This window comes from Meleagris gallopavo, chromosome 24 (assembly GCF_000146605.3).
Source record: "Meleagris gallopavo isolate NT-WF06-2002-E0010 breed Aviagen turkey brand Nicholas breeding stock chromosome 24, Turkey_5.1, whole genome shotgun sequence".
Classification (NCBI taxonomy): domain Eukaryota; kingdom Metazoa; phylum Chordata; class Aves; order Galliformes; family Phasianidae; genus Meleagris; species Meleagris gallopavo.
The window spans coordinates 896,508-902,548 of record NC_015034.2 but is presented as its reverse complement, the minus strand read 5'-3'; positions in this window follow the sequence as shown (position 1 = coordinate 902,548).

The window sequence follows — 6,041 nt, the reverse complement described above, 5'->3', positions numbered from 1 at the left end:
TAAGCACCGGTACCAAATTTGTCTGGATGTTTAAATTTAATGCTCCCCTCCTTCCTCACTTGAAGGAGTGCACGTCTCATTGGTGAGTGGGACAATTGCCCTGCATGCCTCATCCTGCCCAAGGAAAGCGATGTGTACCGCTGGCACGACCCCCTCGCTGTGCAGGGACATCCTGGCAGGGATGCTGAGGGGTCTCTGTGTGCTGGTGACACACGGCTGTTCCTTTCCAAAGCAGCAGCTGGCAGCCCTCTGATGACAGTCAGAGATGCCACAGATGGCAGCAGAATGCAAGTGCCCTCCACCAGCCCCTTGCCAGAGCAAACTCCTCCTTGTCTTTTCCCTCCCTTAACCCAAGGGAGCCCGTTGCTGCTTGCTGGGGTTTCCAGTTCTGGTGGTCACAGCTTAGGGCATTTCTCAGCCCGTATCGCCTGCAAAGCGCTCTGGGCCCATTCCCCTCCTTGGCAGCGAGCAGCATAATGAGTGGGGATGGTGGTTTTGACAGGAGTGCCTTCTGCAAGGCCAAGGAGAGGGAAGGCATCATCCCTGCAGGAGTTAATTCTCTGGGCAGTCTGAGAGCATACAGATTTATGAAATAAAAGCTTGTAATGCAGTTTAATAAGATTAGATTTATTTAATAAGTGCAACATGAGGACATCAGCTCATGTTAGTAGCAGCAGCAATGCCCCCTGACCTAATGGGTTCTACAGAGCAGCACAGAGATCTGGTTTTTCCACTGCTGTTACTGGTTTTAGTCTTCCTTCATACTACTGCTGTTATTCCTTATTCCTGGGTTTTGCTCCTGGGTTTCTGGAGGCAGAGAAGGGCTGAAAAGGCAGCGTGAACAGAGCAGTGGTGGTGATTAGGAAGATCCCCAGACTGGGCTGACTGCAGGCAAAGGAGAACCTGGACCGTCTTGCTTCTGCTCCACGTGACACAGTGCTCCTCTGTGGTTTGAGGTGGGCCATTTGAATTTCTATGCCTCATTTCCCATGCGTACAGTGAGGCTAATAATGCTGCCTTTGTCTGTCCTGTCTGTTTAAAATGTAATGAGATTTTCAAAAATGACAAATGGTTTTCAGTGCCCCATATGAGTGCTTTGCTGAAGGCGTCTTCAGAAGTGACTGAGCGCTCTCCTGCTGAGCAGTAAGGCCTGGCAAGGTTTTCAAGCTGTGTCAGCAAAATGAAGAAACTGAGCAGTACGAGACAGACCAACACAGGTTTCTGTGCATGTGAAGAGTATTCTAAGCACGATTCTGGTCCAAACGTTGATGACGTTGCTGCCTGTGAGCGCAGAAAACTGGTTCCAGAGCCTAAGGAAGTCTTTACTTTTCCAAACCATCATTACATGTTGTGGTTGCAACATCGTAGATAATATTCCAAGATATTTTGTGGGGTTGAGTATTTCCATCCCAGTAAATGGGGAGGCTTTTCTGTCTGCTGGAAGTACTACATGAATTGCTATGAAATAGCAGGAATGGGAGAGAGCAATTATAGAGCTGCTGAAAGGGCGAGGATGAAACAGAAAGGGAAGGTGGAGCTTCACTTTGCATCTTTGGTACAGTAGCACCATATTAAGCCAAATAGCATTTGTTTATCCCAAGTATGGGCTATTTCTAGTGTCTAGTTTACTGCTGACTTTTATTTTCAGTGATACTGTGTTCCCTCTTAGAGCAAGCCAGAGAGCTGTAATGCTCAAAGTCAAATGAGTGAATCATTCATAGAGCATGAAATGCTTTAGGACCCTTAGTGTTACTGTTGTCATCATAATTTATTAACACAGTGCTTAGAAGGTGTGTGAAGCCATGTGGATCACGGCTCTGGCATGCTTTCAGTAAGAAGATCTTATCTGGAGGGGGAGAGAGCAGCTCCAGCAACAGGGAAGCAGTAACATTCACCCATTCTCCTCCCCACCTTGACGGGAGCCCCTGACTTGGAAGGTCTCTGTTTTAAAGCAGGGATGCAGTGGTAGAGATTGCCAGTGTCCATTTTGGGTCCTTTTGGGAACCCGCTGGCAAAACTGTAGAGAAGTCCCACTTCACACATCAATACTCATTTCCTGCTCAGTCCCAGTTCCGTACAGATTTTAATGACAGTACACCAAGAGCTGTCATATTCTTAGAGAGGTGTTCAGAGGAGATGTTAATATTTAATGATGCCTTTTTGTGGTCAGACGGGTGAGTTCTCTTAATGACATTGTCTGGAAGAAAGATGCTTCAATACTCAGCTGTAATCCATCCATGCCAGCCTATTGTTAGGGCTTCAAAATGTCATAGGACGTTTATGGACCATGATGCAATCAGCAGTTTTGGTGGAACTTTTGTCTTAAGCACTGAGCAGTTCAGAATGATTCCTGCTGCTGTTACCCAGGATTATCATCTTGAGAATAGCTGAAAATGTCTGACTTCAGAGCAGTCCGGGGCCCTTCACTGCATTTATTTTGTGGAGGCTGAATTAATAAACAGGTTTTGAAGGCTCTCCGCTCTCTCTGGAAGTCAATGGGAGTTGTACACCTAATTTCCATTTGTGCCTTTGGAAAATCCCCTTCTAATTGGCTAAATATTTGTACTGTTGGCTTTGGGCACGGTGGCACAATGTGGCTTTCAAACCATCTGTTTTCAGGGACTAAAACCCACTGGCAACAAACCTTGATTGGCAGAAACTCACCGAGGCTGATTTACATCAGTTGAGGTTGCTGAGGACAAAACCATAAAGCAAAACAGAGGCATACGATAGGCAGAAATAAAGAAGGTCCGTGGAAATAAATGAGCTTTGTGTCTGCATTTGAATGGACTTCACTCATTTATCAAAAGATTTTCTTCTGTTCTTCAGTGTTTTTGAAATAATGTCTCATCTTTGAGTGCTCAGTGCCAAAAAAAGCTGTCAACCACTCCAGCAATTATCATATCCCAAAGGGAACTTGGTTAATGATTCCTCTGCACACAACTTGGTCTTTCAGTCTTTGTGTTGTGCCAGAACAATTCCAACCCAGTCAAGCATTTAAAGATTTGGCTTGACTTGTGATGTTCAAGAATATTCTGGAAGCGCAGTTAATCACTGCCACCTCTTGTGGTGAACCTACACCTTAGAAAAGGAAAATTCCAGAATCAGATGCAGAGATCAGCAGTAGGTAAGGTAGAGAGGAAGGGTGGGCTACCCCAGCCTCTGGTCAGGCAGGGAAATTCGATGAAGCTGTGCTTTTCACCCCCTGCTCCCAGGCACCACCATTTTCCTCTACGTTCAGTATGGGCAATCAGCTGACTTCACTGCTGTGTCCCCTCTCTCTCACTGGACCCAGCTGAAAATGCCATATCAACTTGATGTCGTTCTGAGAACAAAGCTGTGTTCTTAAGTTATGAGCCAATTAGACTTAATGGAAGGGCTGGCATTGAAGAGTTCTTCACTAGAATTTGCTCCTGTGCTTCACTCGATGTAAGCCTGTGGTTTGGCACATACACTTGCTTCCTTTCTATGGGTGGCTGCTGTTTTCTCTGGTAAGGCTTTGACTTTATGGACCTCTGCCTCCGCAAGAATCTGCATTTCCATGGGATCTTTTCACGATAAATCTTGCACCCAGTGGAAATATTAACAATCATCTGCAGTAGGAAGAGACCCAGATTTGGAAGTGGTTGCTGTCAATTTGATAATGTCAGTTTAATGGCTGTAAATATACTGCTGTAATTTCTGACTGCATTCTTAGTATCTGAAGTTTATTTTTGCAGCAGCCCCCTCACCTAAGGGGACGGTAGACAAATAAGTCAGCATCAAGCTACACTGCGTTGTTTCCATTTCAAATGTGCAAGTAACTACAGCACTGAAATTTAATAGAGCACCATTCATCATGTGATGCACAAGAAGTGGGCACATCTCAGCCAGATGGAACTGGAGATCAGGAATCACTGGAGCCATTGATGCAGGGCAGGTTGGCAGAGGAGCCCTGAGCTCCTGGATTTGTCTGGGCAGGCCACAGATGTTGGAATTTGGTGGCACAGTGGAAGCATTAGTATGTAAGGGAAGAGACTCCGTTTTCCACTTTTTTGACAAAGAGTCTGCCTACTTCATGTCTTTGTGCTCACATTTTCCCCTCTGCATCAGGTTGGGTTTTTTTGTTTGTTTGTTTGTTTGTTTTTCCCCTTTGGGAAAGGGATCTTTGTGAAGTCCTTCTGTTCTCCATGTGGTCCTTTTTCTTGTCTTTGTAGACTCAGCTGTAAACTTCAGTTAGGAGTTGTCTTCTCTCATGTGCTGCTGCAGTGCTTAAGGTAGTGAGTACTTGTGTCACTTAGAACTTCTGTGTACTAACATAAAAGAACCTTAATTTAAGCTTATTCTGCCACTTCTTTCCTCTGCAGTTTGGGGTAAGCTGTGCAAGTCCTCAATTCATCACTTTATTTATTTCAGTGTTGAGATAATATGACTAGAAGTCACTTGTCCGGAGTGTTTTGATATTGGGAAAAGCCAACGTTGTGATAACATTCAACTTCCATCTCTGTTATAGCAGGTGTGGATAATATTAACTGAAGATCTTTTTTTTTTTTTTTTCCATGTATCACTCAATAGTTTATCTGCAAATAATTGTTGAAGTTATTTATTCTCTGCATACCTGTACTGCTCTGATATTGTTACTGCCAGCTGATATTCATTGCATGATTGGAACACAAAATCTGTTGCACAGAGGCTGGAGGTTGCCATGTAACTTAGATTGGTCTGATTGTTTTCTCAGGCTTATATTTATGGGCTGGTCTGTGGTTCTCCAGTGTTGCTGATGGGGCCGTCTGCTGTTACCTATGGAGCTCTTATTGATGCCAGGTGTATGAAATTCAGATGAGGACCAGAGTCAATTTCAGTCACTTCTAAGATTCCAAGTGAAAATAGGCACCCTATGGGATTACTGAGCAGGCAGATTATCAGATCCTGGTGATGTTTCAGAAAAGTTTGGTTATCTCTGAGCTTAAGCTTAAGCTTTAGTCACAGTAGCATTCCTTTTACAAGAGAAGTAGTAGAACTATGGGGGCATGTAGACGTATCAAAATGTTTTAGTTCAAGTATAACAATAGCAACAACAACAACAAAAAGAAGAATTGAATTAGCTACTACTAAACATTTCTCAAGATTTGTTACCTGAGTTTCAGGTGTGGGAGTAGAAACTTTTTAAAAGTTACCCCACCGTTTTTCAGCATCCATAAGTGGACCATAGAGATACAGAGTGTTTGCACGTCCCACTTCTGTGAAATAGGCAGTAGGAGGGATGTAGTCAAAGAAGATGCCTTTTAGTAATTCCAGAGTGACCTTCATCAGGTCTGAGATGTTTGGAAGTTGCAGATTCATCTGCAGGATTTGATTCTTGTCTCAGCCATTTCCCAGCCCCCAGCCTGGCTTTTTTGGCAGATTGTTCTCTTGCTGTCCTTTCACAAGGGGCCATCTGAGTGTCTTCCAAGGATGTGCCAAGTGATGAATGAGCTCGATTTAAGGCTCTCCCTGAAAGCCACTGCATGCATTTCAGCAAACTGCAGAACGTGTCAACACAGTCGCTTCAAGGCTTTCGGCTCGCTGGGGCCCATCAGCACTCTGCAGCTTCTGTGGATTGCCTGATCAGCAATGCTATGAGCATTAATATTTATAAACCTTAAATAATACAGGACTTCAGGGTACCTGAGAGACCATATGTTGGCCTCCAATTCCCAGCAAAGCACCTGCGATCCTTGTGACCACAAGCCTGGCTGATCTTCTGTCCAAGTCCCAGAAGGGGAAGGGTTGGAGCTTTTCCCCCAAGGGCGTCTATCGAAGGCCTCCTCCCTCCTTCATTAGTTACCAGAGCACATCGCCATCATCCTTCAAGGCCAAGCTGCAGGCTTCTTTCTTTCCTTTTAGTCTGGAGTCTTAATACATTGTGTTGTGCATTTATTATAGGGCTTCACTTGTTTGTGACCTTGGGTGATTCTTTTTTCTCCATCCACCTATTGGTAAAAATGCGTTGAGTTGGGTGTTGCTCACAGGGAGAGAGAGCTCTGAGATTTCTTTATTTTTAATTATTTATTTACTGCTTT